We start from the raw sequence: 17,116 nt of genomic DNA on the forward strand, positions 1-17,116 counted from the left end.
GTTTCAGAGCTGGTCATGGGTGCACCTCAGCCACGCTCAAGGTCCTAAACGATATCTTAACCGCCATCGATAAGAAACATTACTGTGCAGCCGTATTCATTGATCTGGCCAAGGCTTTCGACTCTGTCAATCACCACATCCTCATCGGCAGACTCGACAGCCTTGGTTTCTCAAATGATTGCCTCGCCTGGTTCACCAACTACTTCTCTGATAGAGTTCAGTGTGTCAAATCGGAGGGTCTGCTGTCCGGACCTCTGGCAGTCTCTATGGGGGTGCCACAGGGTTCAATTCTTGGACCGACTCTCTTCTCTGTATACATCAATGAGGTCGCTCTTGCTGCTGGTGAGTCCCTGATCCACCTCTACGCAGACGACACCATTCTGTATACTTCCGGCCCTTCTTTGGACACTGTGTTAACAACCCTCCAGGCAAGCTTCAATGCCATACAACTCTCCTTCCGTGGCCTCCAATTGCTCTTAAATACAAGTAAAACTAAGTGCATGCTCTTCAACCGATCGCTACCTGCACCTACCCGCCTGTCCAACATCACTACTCTGGACGGCTCTGACTTAGAATACGTGGACAACTACAAATACTTAGGTGTCTGGTTAGACTGTAAACTCTCCTTCCAGACCCATATCAAACATCTCCAATCCAAAGTTAAATCTAGAATTGGCTTCCTATTTCGCAACAAAGCATCCTTCACTCATGCTGCCAAACATACCCTTGTAAAACTGACCATCCTACCAATCCTCGACTTTGGCGATGTCATTTACAAAATAGCCTCCAATACCCTACTCAACAAATTGGATGCAGTCTATCACAGTGCAATCCGTTTTATCACCAAAGCCCCATATACTACCCACCATTGCGACCTGTACGCTCTCGTTGGCTGGCCCTCGCTTCATACTCGTCGCCAAACCCACTGGCTCCATGTCATCTACAAGACCCTGCTAGGTAAAGTCCCCCCTTATCTCAGCTCGCTGGTCACCATAGCATCTCCCACCTGTAGCACACGCTCCAGCAGGTATATCTCTCTAGTCACCCCCAAAACCAATTCTTTCTTTGGCCGCCTCTCCTTCCAGTTCTCTGCTGCCAATGACTGGAACGAACTACAAAAATCTCTGAAACTGGAAACACTTATCTCCCTCACTAGCTTTAAGCACCAACTGTCAGAGCAGCTCACAGATTACTGCACCTGTACATAGCCCACCTATAATTTAGCCCAAACAACTACCTCTTTCCCAACTGTATTTAATTTTAATTTATTCATTCATTTTGCTCCTTTGCACCCCATTATTTTTATTTCTACTTTGCACATTCTTCCATTGCAAAACTACCATTCCAGTGTTTTACTTGCTATATTGTATTTACTTTGCCATCATGGCCTTTTTTGCCTTTACCTCCCTTCTCACCTCATTTGCTCACATCGTATATAGACTTGTTTATACTGTATTATTGACTGTATGTTTGTTTTACTCCATGTGTAACTCTGTGTCGTTGTATCTGTCTAACTGCTTTGCTTTATCTTGGCCAGGTCGCAATTGTAAATGAGAACTTGTTCTCAACTTGCCTACCTGGTTAAATAAAGGTAAAATAAAATAAAAAATAAAAATGACTGTCTTGGTGTGCTTGGACCATGTTAGTTTGTTGGTGATGTGGACCACTGTTGTGTCATCGGCAAACTTAATGATGATGTTGGAGTCGTGCCTGGCTGTGCAGTCATGAGTGAACAGGGAGTACAGTAGGGGACTGAGCACGCACCCCTGAGGGGCACCCGTGTTGAGCATGCCGGATGCAGGAAGTCCAGGATCCAGTTGCAGAGGGAGGTGTTTAGTCCCAGGGTCCTTAGCTTAGTGATGAGCTTCGTGGGCACTATGGTGTTAAACACTGAGCTGTAGTCAATGAACAGCATTCTCACATTGGTATTCCTTTAGTCCAGGTGTGAAAGGGCAGTGTGGAGTGCAATAGGGATGGCATCATCTGTGGATCTGTTGGGGCGGTATGCAAGGGGATGTCTGTATCATGTACGGATCCTCTCGTTCTCTCTCTGTGTCTGCTCCTCTCATTCTCTCTCTATCTGCTCCTCTCATTCTCTCTGTCTGATCCTCTCATTCTCTCTCTATCTGCTCCTCTCATTCTCTCTCTATCTGCTCCTCTCATTCTCTCTCTGTCTGATCCTCTCGTTCTCTCTATCTGCTCCTCTCATTCTCTCTCTGTCTGATCCTCTCGTTCTCTCTCTATCTGCTCCTCTCATTCTCTCTCTGTCTGCTCCTCTTATTCTCTCTCTATCTGATCCTCTCGTTCTCTCTCTATCTGCTCCTCTCATTCTCTCTCTGTCTGATCCTCTCATTCTCTCTCTATCTGCTCCTCTCATTCTCTCTCTGTCTGCTTCTCTCATTCTCTCTCTCTGCTCTTCTCATTCTGTCTGTCTGCTCCTCATTCTCTCTCTGTCTGCTCCTCATTCTCTCTCTGTCTGCTCCTCTCATTCTGTCTGTCTGCTCCTCTCATTCTGTCTGTCTGCTCCTCTCACTATGTCTGTCTGCTCCTCATTCTCTCTCTCTCTGCTCTTCTCATTCTGTCTGTCTGCTCCTCATTCTCTCTCTGTCTGCTCCTCATTCTCTCTCTGTCTGCTCCTCTCATTCTGTCTGTCTGCTCCTCTCATTCTGTCTGTCTGCTCCTCTCACTATGTCTGTCTGCTCCTCATTCTCTCTCTGTCTGATCCTCTCCTTCTCTCTGTCTGCTCCTCTCATTCTCTCTCTGTCTGCTCCTCTCATTCTCTCTGTCTGCTCCTCTCATTCTCACACTCACCTATCCCCTCCTCCCCCCCTTTCCTCCTCTTCCCCTCTCCTCCCAACCTCCTCTCCTCTTCTCCCCCTTTCCACCTCTCCCCCTTTCCTCCTTTCCCCCTCTCCTCCTCTTCCCCTCTCCTCCCAACCTCCTCTCCTCTTCTCCCCCTTTCCACCTCTCCCCCTTTCCTCCTCTCCCCCTCTCTTCCTTTCCACCTCTCCCCCTTTCTTCCTTTCCCCCTTTCCTCCTCTCACCCTCTCTTCCTTTCCCCCTTTCCTCCTCTCCCCCTCTCTTCCTTTCCCCCTCTCCCCCTCTCCTCCTCTCCCCCTTTCCTCCTCTCTTCCTTTCCCCCTTTCCTCCTCTCCCCCTCTCTTCCTTTCCTCCTCTCCTCCCCTCCTCCTCTCCTCCTCTCCTCCCAACCTCCTCTCCTCTTCTCCCCCTTTCCACCTCTCCCCCTTTCCTCCTCTCCCCCTCTCTTCCTTTCCTCCTCTCCTCCTCTCCTCCCCTCCTCCTCTCCTCCTGTCCTCCCAACCTCCTCTCCTCTTCTCCCCCTTTCCTCCTCTCCCCCTCTCTTCCTTTCCCCCTCTCCCCCTTTCCCCCTCTCTTCCTTTCCCCCTTTCCTCCTCTCCCCCTCTCTTCCTTTCCTCCTCTCCTCCTCTCATCCCAACCTCCTCTCCTCTTCTCCCCCTTTCTGCCTCTCCCCCTTTCCTCCTCTCCTCCTCTCCCCCTCTCTTCCTTTCCTCCTCTCCTCCTCCTCTCCTCCTCTCCCCCTCTCTTCCTCTCCTCCTCTCCTACCCTCCTCATCTGAGTGGGTTTTCAGGTGACTGCTTCTAAATAAACAACACAAACAAATTAAATGATCTGAAAGAGCCAGAATCACAGAGCATGGCTAATTTGCTGCTACGGAAACAGCTCCTGCATGTTCCTCGCCATGCAGGAGCTGGTATTGTTAGCTGAGTTGACTGTAGATCTGTTAATACACTTAACTAAATCAGCCCCCCCGCTATAGATCTCTTGACCATAGATCTGCAAACACACTCAATCAGATCAACCCCCAAAGACAGAGGGCATATGTCCTTATCTTAGTTGATTGACTTGTACAACAGTACAGTCGTGGCCAAAAGATGGCCCTCTGACCTCTAGTGTAGGGAGGAGAGAGATGGCCCTCTGACATCTAGTGTAGGAAGGAGAGAGATGGCCATCTGACCTCTAGTGTAGGGAGGAGAGAGCTGGCCCTCTGACATCTAGTGTAGGGAGGAGAGAGATGGCCCTCTGACCTCTAGTGTAGGGAGGAGAGAATGGCCCTCTGACCTCTAGTGTAGGGAGGAGAGAGATGGACCTCTGACCTCTACTGTAGGGAGGAGAGAGATGGCCCTCTGACCTCTAGTGTAGGGAGGAGAGAGATGGCCCTCTGACCTCTAGTGTAAGGAGGGATGGTGCACTGATCTGGTCACAGTGGTTTATCTCTGCAGTAGTAATAGCTGTAGTAATTGATATGGTTTCATAACATTTTACCAGAGAGGGACTTATGAAAATGACAATTGACCCAGAACAGGGCAGCAAAGCCTGGCCCTTTAATGTACATGGATAGTAACATGCATGTCAATCTCTCATGGCTCAAAGTAGAGGAGAGATGGCCCTCTGACCTCTAGTGTAGGGAGGAGAGAGATGGCCCTCTGACCTCTAGTGTAGGGAGGAGAGAGATGGCCCTCTGACCTCTAGTGTAGGGAGGAGAGAGATGGCCCTCTGACCTCTAGTGTAGGGAGGAGAGAGATGGCCCTCTGACCTCTAGTGTAGGGAGGAGAGAGATGGCCCTCTGACCTCTAGTGTAGGGAGGAGAGAGATGGCCCTCTGACCTCTACTGTAGGGAGGAGAGAGATGGCCCTCTGACCTCTAGTGTAGGGAGGAGAGAGATGGCCCTCTGACCTCTAGTGTAGGGAGGAGAGAGATGGCCATCTGACCTCTAGTGTAGGGAGGAGAGAGATGGCCCTCTGACCTCTAGTGTAGGGAGGAGAGAGATGGCCCTCTGACCTCTAGTGTAGGGAGGAGAGAGATGGCCCTCTGACCTCTAGTGTAGGGAGGAGAGAGATGGCCCTCTGACCTCTAGTGTAGGGAGGAGAGAGATGGCCCTCTGACCTCTAGTGTAGGGAGGAGAGAGATGGCCCTCTGACCTCTAGTGTAGGGAGGAGAGAGATGGCCCTCTGACCTCTAGTGTAGGGAGGAGAGAGATGGCCCTCTGACCTCTAGTGTAGGGAGGAGAGAGTATGTAGAGAGAGAACTTCATCATCTTGTTTTTTAAAAAGAAGTAATGACAAGCTGAATGCACCGAGCTGTCTGTTTAAACCACTAGCACACAGCTCAGACACCCACACATACCCCACAAGACATGCCACCAGAGGTCTGTTTAAACCACTAGCACACAGCTCAGACACCCACACATACCCCACAAGACATGCCACCAGAGGTCTGTTTAAACCACTAGCACACAGCTCAGACACCCACACATACCCCACAAGACATGCCACCAGAGGTCTGTTTAAACCACTAGCACACAGCTCAGACACCCACACATACCCCACAAGACATGCCACCAGAGGTCTGTTTAAACCACTAGCACACAGCTCAGACACCCACACATACCCCACAAGACATGCCACCAGAGGTCTGTTTAAACCACTAGCACACAGCTCAGACACCCACACATACCCCACAAGACATGCCACCAGAGGTCTGTTTAAACCACTAGCACACAGCTCAGACACCCATACATACCCCACAAGACATGCCACCAGAGGTCTGTTTAAACCACTAGCACACAGCTCAGACACCCATACATACCCCACAAGACATGCCACCAGAGGTCTGTTTAAACCACTAGCACACAGCTCAGACACCCACACATACCCCACAAGACATGCCACCAGAGGTCTGTTTAAACCACTAGCACACAGCTCAGACACCCACACATACCCCACAAGACATGCCACCAGAGGTCTGTTTAAACCACTAGCACACAGCTCAGACACCCATACATACCCCACAAGACATGCCACCAGAGGTCTGTTTAAACCACTAGCACACAGCTCAGACACCCATACATACCCCACAAGACATGCCACCAGAGGTCTGTTTAAACCACTAGCACACAGCTCAGACACCCACACATACCCCACAAGACATGCCACCAGAGGTCTGTTTAAACCACTAGCACACAGCTCAGACACCCACACATACCCCACAAGACATGCCACCAGAGGTCTGTTTAAACCACTAGCACACAGCTCAGACACCCACACATACCCCACAAGACATGCCACCAGAGGTCTGTTTAAACCACTAGCACACAGCTCAGACACCCACACATACCCCACAAGAAATGCCACCAGAGGTCTGTTTAAACCACTAGCACACAGCTCAGACACCCACACATACCCCACAAGACATGCCACCAGAGGTCTGTTTAAACCACTAGCACACAGCTCAGACACCCACACATACCCCACAAGACATGCCACCAGAGGTCTGTTTAAACCACTAGCACACAGCTCAGACACCCACACATACCCCACAATACATGCCACCAGAGGTCTGTTTAAACCACTAGCACACAGCTCAGACACCCACACATACCCCACAAGACATGCCACCAGAGGTCTGTTTAAACCACTAGCACACAGCTCAGACACCCACACATACCCCACAAGACATGCCACCAGAGGTCTGTTTAAACCACTAGCACACAGCTCAGACACCCACACATACCCCACAAGACATGCCACCAGAGGTCTGTTTAAACCACTAGCACACAGCTCAGACACCCACACATATCCCACAAGACATGCCACCAGAGGTCTGTTTAAACCACTAGCACACAGCTCAGACACCCACGCATACCCCACAAGACATGCCACCAGAGGTCTGTTTAAACCACTAGCACACAGCTCAGACACCCACACATACCCCACAAGACATGCCACCAGAGGTCTGTTTAAACCACTAGCACACAGCTCAGACACCCACACATACCCCACAAGACATGCCACCAGAGGTCTGTTTAAACCACTAGCACACAGCTCAGACACCCACGCATACCCCACAAGACATGCCACCAGAGGTCTGTTTAAACCACTAGCACACAGCTCAGACACCCACACATATCCCACAAGACATGCCACCAGAGGTCTGTTTAAACCACTAGCACACAGCTCAGACACCCACACATACCCCACAAGACATGCCACCAGAGGTCTGTTTAAACCACTAGCACACAGCTCAGACACCCACACATACCCCACAAGACATGCCACCAGAGGTCTGTTTAAACCACTAGCACACAGCTCAGACACCCACGCATACCCCACAAGACATGCCACCAGAGGTCTGTTTAAACCACTAGCACACAGCTCAGACACCCACACATACCCCACAAGACATGCCACCAGAGGTCTCTTCATAGTCGCCAAGTCAAGAACAGACTATGGGAGGCGCACAGTACAACATAGAGCCATGACTACATGGAACTCTCAGTACAGGTGCATCAAAGCTGGGACAGAGAGACTGAAAAACAGCTTCCATCTCAAGGTCCTCAGACTGCTAAATCACTAGCTGTCCTCCACCCAGGACCCTGCCCTGAAGTTAGTCACTGTCACTAGCCGTCCTCCACCCAGGACCCTGCCCTGAAGTTAGTCACTGTCACTAGCCGTCCTCCACCCAGGACCCTACCCTGAAGTTAGTCACTGTCACTAGCCGTCCTCCACCCAGGACCCTGCCCTGAAGTTAGTCACTGTCACTAGCCGTCCTCCACCCAGGACCCTGCCCTGAAGTTAGTCACTGTCACTAGCCGGCTACCACCCAGTTACTCAACCCTGCACCTTAGAGGCTACTGCCCTATATACATAGACATGGAATCACACACACACACACACACACACACACACACACACACACACACACACACACACACACACACACACACACACACACACACACACATAGACATGGAATCACACACACACACACACACACACACACACACACACACACACACACACACACACACACACACACACACACACACACACACACACACACACACACACACACACACATAGACATGGAATCACACACACACACACACACACACACACACACACACACACACACACACACACACACACACACACACACACACACATAGACATGGAATCACTGGTCACTTTAATGAAGTTTACATACTGCTTTACTCATTTCATATGTATATATATACATGTATATATACTGTATTCTATTCTACTGTATTTTAGTCTATTTCTTAATTCCATTCTTTTCCTTTCAGATTTGTGTGTATTGTGCGTATTGGTGTGTATTGTTGAATACTACTGCGCTGTTGGAGCTAGGAACACAAGCATTTAGTTAGGTACTACTGCGGCTGTTGGAGCTAGGAACACAAGCATTTAGTTAGGTACTACTGCGCTGTTGGAGCTAGGAACACAAGCATTTAGTTAGGTACTACTGCGCTGTTGGAGCTAGGAACACAAGCATTTAGTTAGGTACTACTGCGCTGTTGGAGCTAGGAACACAAGCATTTAGTTAGGTACTACTGCGCTGTTGGAGCTAGGAACACAAGCATTTAGTTAGGTACTACTGCGCTGTTGGAGCTAGGAACACAAGCATTTAGTTAGGTACTACTGCGCTGTTGGAGCTAGGAACACAAGCATTTAGTTAGGTATTACTGCGCTGTTGGAGCTAGGAACACAAGCATTTAGTTAGGTACTACTGCGCTGTTGGAGCTAGGAACACAAGCATTTAGTTAGGTACTACTGCGCTGTTGGAGCTAGGAACACAAGCATTTAGTTAGGTACTACTGCGCTGTTGGAGCTAGGAACACAAGCATTTAGTTAGGTACTACTGCGCTGTTGGAGCTAGGAACACAAGCATTTAGTTAGGTACTACTGCGCTGTTGGAGCTAGGAACACAAGCATTTAGTTAGGTACTACTGCGCTGTTGGAGCTAGGAACACAAGCATTTAGTTAGGTACTACTGCGCTGTTGGAGCTAGGAACACAAGCATTTAGTTAGGTACTACTGCGCTGTTGGAGCTAGGAACACAAGCATTTAGTTAGGTACTACTGCGCTGTTGGAGCTAGGAACACAAGCATTTAGTTAGGTACTACTGCGCTGTTGGAGCTAGGAACACAAGCATTTAGTTAGGTACTACTGCGCTGTTGGAGCTAGGAACACAAGCATTTAGTTAGGTACTACTGCGCTGTTGGAGCTAGGAACACAAGCATTTAGTTAGGTACTACTGCGCTGTTGGAGCTAGGAACACAAGCATTTAGTTAGGTACTACTGCGCTGTTGGAGCTAGGAACACAAGCATTTAGTTAGGTACTACTGCGCTGTTGGAGCTAGGAACACAAGCATTTAGTTAGGTACTACTGCGCTGTTGGAGCTAGGAACACAAGCATTTAGTTAGGTACTACTGCGCTGTTGGAGCTAGGTACACAAGCATTTAGTTAGGTACTACTGCGCTGTTGGAGCTAGGAACACAAGCATTTAGTTAGGTACTACTGCGCTGTTGGAGCTAGGAACACAAGCATTTAGTTAGGTACTACTGCGCTGTTGGAGCTAGGAACACAAGCATTTAGTTAGGTACTACTGCGCTGTTGGAGCTAGGAACACAAGCATTTAGTTAGGTACTACTGCGCTGTTGGAGCTAGGAACACAAGCATTTAGTTAGGTACTACTGCGCTGTTGGAGCTAGGAACACAAGCATTTAGTTAGGTACTACTGCGCTGTTGGAGCTAGGTACACAAGCATTTAGTTAGGTACTACTGCGCTGTTGGAGCTAGGAACACAAGCATTTAGTTAGGTACTACTGCGCTGTTGGAGCTAGGAACACAAGCATTTAGTTAGGTACTACTGCGCTGTTGGAGCTAGGAACACAAGCATTTAGTTAGGTACTACTGCGCTGTTGGAGCTAGGAACACAAGCATTTAGTTAGGTACTACTGCGCTGTTGGAGCTAGGAACACAAGCATTTAGTTAGGTACTACTGCGCTGTTGGAGCTAGGAACACAAGCATTTAGTTAGGTACTACTGCGCTGTTGGAGCTAGGAACACAAGCATTTAGTTAGGTACTACTGCGCTGTTGGAGCTAGGAACACAAGCATTTAGTTAGGTACTACTGCGCTGTTGGAGCTAGGAACACAAGCATTTAGTTAGGTATTACTGCGCTGTTGGAGCTAGGAACACAAGCATTTAGTTAGGTACTACTGCGCTGTTGGAGCTAGGAACACAAGCATTTAGTTAGGTACTACTGCGCTGTTGGAGCTAGGAACACAAGCATTTAGTTAGGTACTACTGCGCTGTTGGAGCTAGGAACACAAGCATTTAGTTAGGTACTACTGCGCTGTTGGAGCTAGGAACACAAGCATTTAGTTAGGTACTACTGCGCTGTTGGAGCTAGGAACACAAGCATTTAGTTAGGTACTACTGCGCTGTTGGAGCTAGGAACACAAGCATTTAGTTAGGTACTACTGCGCTGTTGGAGCTAGGAACACAAGCATTTAGTTAGGTACTACTGCGCTGTTGGAGCTAGGAACACAAGCATTTAGTTAGGTACTACTGCGCTGTTGGAGCTAGGAACACAAGCATTTAGTTAGGTACTACTGCGCTGTTGGAGCTAGGAACACAAGCATTTAGTTAGGTACTACTGCGCTGTTGGAGCTAGGAACACAAGCATTTAGTTAGGTACTACTGCGCTGTTGGAGCTAGGAACACAAGCATTTAGTTAGGTACTACTGCGCTGTTGGAGCTAGGAACACAAGCATTTAGTTAGGTACTACTGCGCTGTTGGAGCTAGGAACACAAGCATTTAGTTAGGTACTACTGCGCTGTTGGAGCTAGGAACACAAGCATTTAGTTAGGTACTACTGCGCTGTTGGAGCTAGGAACACAAGCATTTAGTTAGGTACTACTGCGCTGTTGGAGCTAGGAACACAAGCATTTAGTTAGGTACTACTGCGCTGTTGGAGCTAGGTACACAAGCATTTAGTTAGGTACTACTGCGCTGTTGGAGCTAGGAACACAAGCATTTAGTTAGGTACTACTGCGCTGTTGGAGCTAGGAACACAAGCATTTAGTTAGGTACTACTGCGCTGTTGGAGCTAGGAACACAAGCATTTAGTTAGGTACTACTGCGCTGTTGGAGCTAGGAACACAAGCATTTAGTTAGGTACTACTGCGCTGTTGGAGCTAGGAACACAAGCATTTAGTTAGGTACTACTGCGCTGTTGGAGCTAGGAACACAAGCATTTAGTTAGGTACTACTGCGCTGTTGGAGCTAGGTACACAAGCATTTAGTTAGGTACTACTGCGCTGTTGGAGCTAGGAACACAAGCATTTAGTTAGGTACTACTGCGCTGTTGGAGCTAGGAACACAAGCATTTAGTTAGGTACTACTGCGCTGTTGGAGCTAGGAACACAAGCATTTAGTTAGGTACTACTGCGCTGTTGGAGCTAGGAACACAAGCATTTAGTTAGGTACTACTGCGCTGTTGGAGCTAGGAACACAAGCATTTAGTTAGGTACTACTGCGCTGTTGGAGCTAGGAACACAAGCATTTAGTTAGGTACTACTGCGCTGTTGGAGCTAGGAACACAAGCATTTAGTTAGGTACTACTGCGCTGTTGGAGCTAGGAACACAAGCATTTAGTTAGGTACTACTGCGCTGTTGGAGCTAGGAACACAAGCATTTAGTTAGGTCTTACTCACTGCTTTAGCACACTCTGCTAACCCTGATGTCCTTGCTGTGTCTGAATCCTGGCTCAGGAAGGCCACCAAAAATTCAGAGATTTCCATACCCAACTATAACATCTTCCGTCAAGATAGAACTGCCAAAGGGGGAGGAGTTGCAGTTTACTGCAGAGATGGCCTGCAAAGTAATGTCATACTTTCCAGGTCCATACCCAAACAGTTCGAACTACTAATTTTGAAAATTACTCTCTCCAGAAATAAGTCTCTCACGGTTGCCGCCTGCTACCGACCCCCCTCAGCTCCCAGCTGTGCCCTGGACACCATTTGTGAATTGATCGCCCCCCATCTAGCTTCAGAGTTTGTTCTGTTAGGTGACCTAAACTGGGATATGCTTAACACCCCGCCAGTCCTACAATCTAAGCTAGATGCCCTCAATCTCACACAAATCATCAAGGAACCCACCAGGTACAACCCTAACTCTGTAAACAAGGGCACCCTCATAGACGTCATCCTGACCAACTGGCCCTCCAAATACACCTCCGCTGTCTTCAACCAGGATCTCAGCGATCACTGCCTCATTGCCTGTATCCGCTACGGAGCCGCAGTCAAACGACCACCCCTCATCACTGTCAAACGCTCCCTAAAACACTTCTGTGAGCAGGCCTTTCTAATCGACCTGGCCCGGGTATCCTGGAAGGACATTGACCTCATCCCGTCAGTTGAGGATGCCTGGTCATTCTTTAAAAGTAACTTCCTCACCATTTTAGATAAGCATGCTCCGTTCAAAAAATGCAGAACTAAGAACAGATACAGCCCTTGGTTCACCCCAGACCTGACTGCCCTCGACCAGCACAACAACATCCTGTGGCGGACTGCAATAGCATCGAATAGTCCCCGTGATATGCAACTGTTCAGGGAAGTCCGGAACCAATACACGCAGTCAGTCAGGAAAGCTAAGGCCAGCTTCTTCAGGCAGAAGTTTGCATCCTGTAGCTCCAACTCCAAAAAGTTCTGGGACACTGTGAAGTCCATGGAGAACAAGAGCACCTCCTCCCAGCTGCCCACTGCACTGAGGCTAGGTAACACGGTCACCACTGATAAATCCATGATTATCGAAAACTTCAATAAGCATTTCTCAACGGCTGGCCATGCCTTCCGCCTGGATACTTCAACCTCGGCCAACAGCTCCGCCCCCCCCGCAGCTCCTCGCCCAAGCCTCTCCAGGTTCTCCTTTACCCAAATCCAGATAGCAGATGTTCTGAAAGAGCTGCAAAACCTGGACCCGTACAAATCAGCTGGGCTTGACAATCTGGACCCTCTATTTCTGAAACTATCTGCCACCATTGTCGCAACCCCTATTACCAGCCTGTTCAACCTCTCTTTCATCTCGTCTGAGATCCCCAAGGATTGGAAAGCTGCCGCAGTCATCCCCCTCTTCAAAGGGGGAGACACCCTGGACCCAAACTGTTACAGACCTATATCCATCCTGCCCTGCCTATCTAAGGTCTTCGAAAGCCAAGTCAACAAACAGGTCACTGACCATCTCGAATCCCACCGTACCTTCTCCGCTGTGCAATCTGGTTTCCGAGCCGGTCATGGGTGCACCTCAGCCACACTCAAGGTACTAAACGACATCATAACCGCCATCGATAAAAGACAGTACTGTGCAGCCGTCTTCATCGACCTTGCCAAGGCTTTCGACTCTGTCAATCACCATATTCTTATCGGCAGACTCAGTAGCCTCGGTTTTTCGGATGACTGCCTTGCCTGGTTCACCAATTACTTTGCAGACAGAGTTCAGTGTGTCAAATCGGAGGGCATGCTGTCCGGTCCTCTGGCAGTCTCTATGGGGGTGCCACAGGGTTCAATTCTCGGGCCGACTCTTTTCTCTGTGTATATCAATGATGTTGCTCTTGCTGCGGGCGATTCCCTGATCCACCTCTACGCAGACGACACCATTCTATATACTTTCGGCCCGTCTTTGGACACTGTGCTATCTAACCTCCAAACAAGCTTCAATGCCATACAACACTCCTTCCGTGGCCTCCAACTGCTCTTAAACGCTAGTAAAACCAAATGCATGCTTTTCAACCGGTCGCTGCCTGCACCTGCATGCCCGACTAGCATCACCACCCTGGATGGTTCCGACCTAGAATATGTGGACGTCTATAAGTACCTAGGTGTCTGGCTAGACTGCAAACTCTCCTTCCAGACTCATATCAAACATCTCCAATCGAAAATCAAATCAAGAGTCGGCTTTCTATTCCGCAACAAAGCCTCCTTCACTCAAGCCGCCAAGCTTACCCTAGTAAAACTGACTATCCTACCGATCCTCGACTTCGGCGATGTCATCTACAAAATGGCTTCCAACACTCTACTCAGCAAACTGGATGCAGTCTATCACAGTGCCATCCGTTTTGTCACTAAAGCACCTTATACTACCCACCACTGCGACTTGTATGCTCTAGTCGGCTGGCCCTCGCTACATATTCGTCGCCAGACCCACTGGCTCCAGGTCATCTACAAGTCTATGCTAGGTAAAGCTCCGCCTTATCTCAGCTCACTGGTCACGATGGCAACACCCATCCGTAGCACGCGCTCCAGCAGGTGTATCTCACTGATCATCCCTAAAGCCAACACCTCATTTGGCCGCCTTTCGTTCCAGTACTCTGCTGCCTGTGACTGGAACGAATTGCAAAAATCGCTGAAGTTGGAGACTTTTATCTCCCTCACCAACTTCAAACATCAGCTATCTGAGCAGCTAACCGATCGCTGCAGCTGTACATAGTCTATTGATAAATAGCCCACCCTTTTCACCTACCTCATCCCCGTACTGTTTTTATTTATTTACTTTTCTGCTCTTCTGCACACCAATATCTCTACCTGTACATGACCATCTGATCTTTTATCACTCCAGTGTTAATCTGCAAAATTGTAATTATTTGCCTACCTCCTCATGCCTTTTGCACACATTGTATATAGACCCCCCCTTCGTTTTCTACTGTGTTATTGACTTGTTAATTGTTTACTCCATGTGTAACTCTTTGTTGTATGCTCACACTGCTATGCTTTATCTTGGCCAGGTCGCAGTTGCAAATGAGAACTTGTTCTCAACTAGCCTACCTGGTTAAATAAAGGTGAAATAAAAATAAAATAAAAAGGTACTACTGCGCTGTTGGAGCTAGGAACACAAGCATTTAGTTAGGTACTACTGCGCTGTTGGAGCTAGGAACACAAGCATTTAGTTAGGTACTACTGCGCTGTTGGAGCTAGGAACACAAGCATTTAGTTAGGTACTACTGCGCTGTTGGAGCTAGGAACACAAGCATTTAGTTAGGTACTACTGCGCTGTTGGAGCTAGGAACACAAGCATTTAGTTAGGTACTACTGCGCTGTTGGAGCTAGGAACACAAGCATTTAGTTAGGTACTACTGCGCTGTTGGAGCTAGGAACACAAGCATTTAGTTAGGTACTACTGCGCTGTTGGAGCTAGGAACACAAGCATTTAGTTAGGTATTACTGCACTGTTGGAGCTAGGAACACAAGCATTTAGTTAGGTACTACTGCGCTGTTGGAGCTAGGAACACAAGCATTTAGTTAGGTACTACTGCGCTGTTGGAGCTAGGAACACAAGCATTTAGTTAGGTATTACTGCACTGTTGGAGCTAGGAACACAAGCATTTAGCTACACCCACAATAACATCTGCTAAACATGTGTATGTGACCAATAACATCTGCTAAACATGTGTATTTTATCAATAACATCTGCTAAACATGTGTATGTGACCAATAACATTTGATTTGAATCATGCAAGCAGTAAATTCAGATTTATAAAACAGAAACAAATACACCTTATGGAACAGAGGGGAATGTGAAGACACACACATACACACACACACACACACACACACACACACACACACACACACACACACACACACACACACACACACACACACATGCATACACACACACACACACACACACACACACACACACATGCATACACACACACACACACACACATACACACACACACACACACATACACATACACACACACACACACACACACACACACACATGCATACACACACACACACACACATACATACACACGCATACACACACACATATACACGCATACACACACACACACACATACACACACACAAACATACACACTATACAAACACGTAAACATGGATTTAGTATTGTAGATATGTGGTAGTGGCCTGGGGGAACACACTTAATGTGTTGTGAAATCTGTTGTGAAATGTAATGTCATGTTTTTAATTGTATTTCACTGCCTGGCAGGAACTAATGGGGACCCCATAATAGATACAATTACAAACAAAATGCCTATGAGTTTGTGTGAGTATTGATAGTTTGGATATGACGTGTGTGTGAGTATTGATAGTTTGGATATGACGTGTGTGTGAGTATTGATAGTTTGGATATGACGTGTGTGTGAGTATTGATAGTTGGATATGACGTGTGTGTGAGTATTGATAGTTTGGATATGACGTGTGTGTGTAGGTGTGTATGGGAGGGAGGTGTGTGTGTTGGTGTGTATGTGAGAGAGGTGTGTGTGTAGGTGTGTATGGGAGGGAGGTGTGGTGTGTAGGTGTGTATGGGAGGGAGGTGTGTATGTAGGTGTGTATGGGAGGGAGATGTGTGTGTTGGTGTGTATGTGAGAGAGGTGTGTGTGTTGGTGTGTATGGGAGGGAGGTGTGTGGTGTTGGTGTGTATGGGAGGGAGATATGTGTGTTGGTGTGTATGTGCGAGAGGTGTGTGTGTTGGTGTGTATGGGAGGGAGATGTGTGTGTATGGGAGGGAGGTGTGTGTGTAGGTGTGTATGGGAGGGAGGTGTGTATGTAGGTGTGTATGGGAGGGAGATGTGTGGTGTTGGTGTGTATGTGAGAGAGGTGTGTGTGTTGGTGTGTATGGGAGGGAGGTGTGTGTGTAGGTGTGTATGTGAGGGAGGTGGTGTGTGTAGGTGTGTATGGGAGGGAGGTGTGTGTTAGGTGTGTATGGGAGGAGGTGTGTGTGTTGGGTGTGTATGTGAGAGAGGTGTGTGTGTAGGTGTGTATGGGAGGGTAGTGTGTGGGGTAGTGGTATGGGAGGGAGGGTGTTGTAGGTGTGTGATGGGAGGGATGATGTGTGTGTTGGTGTGTAGGTGAAGAGGTGTGTGTGTTGGTGTGTATGGGAGGGAGGTGTGTGGTGTATGGGAGGGAAGGTGTGTGTGTTGGTGTGTATGGGAGGGAGATATGTGTGTTGGTGTGTATGTGTGAGAGGTGTGTGTGTTGTGTGGTATGGGAGGGGAGATGTGTGTGTATGGGAGGGAGGTGTGTGTGTAGGGGTGTATGGGAGGGAGGTGTGTATGTAGGTGTTATGGGAGGGAGATGTGGTGTGTTGGTGTGTATGTGAGAGAGGTGTGTGTGTTGGTGTGTATGGGAGGGAGGTGTGTTGTAGGTGTGTATGGAGGGAGGTGTGTGTGTAGGTGTGTATGGGAGGGAGGTGTGTGTGTAGGTGGTATGGGAGGGAGGTGTGTGTTTAGGTGTGTATGGG

The 17,116-nt window shown here is 48.3% G+C and overlaps 1 protein-coding gene across 1 annotated transcript in view; it reads left to right on the forward strand.

Annotated features, from left to right (window-relative positions):
- The window catches only part of LOC109886817 (ataxin-1), a 193,464-nt gene that overhangs the window by 149,644 nt on the left and 26,704 nt on the right, over positions 1–17,116 (forward strand). The window lies entirely within an intron of this gene.

Source organism: Oncorhynchus kisutch, linkage group LG14, assembly GCF_002021735.2.
Source record: "Oncorhynchus kisutch isolate 150728-3 linkage group LG14, Okis_V2, whole genome shotgun sequence".
Taxonomy (NCBI): domain Eukaryota; kingdom Metazoa; phylum Chordata; class Actinopteri; order Salmoniformes; family Salmonidae; genus Oncorhynchus; species Oncorhynchus kisutch.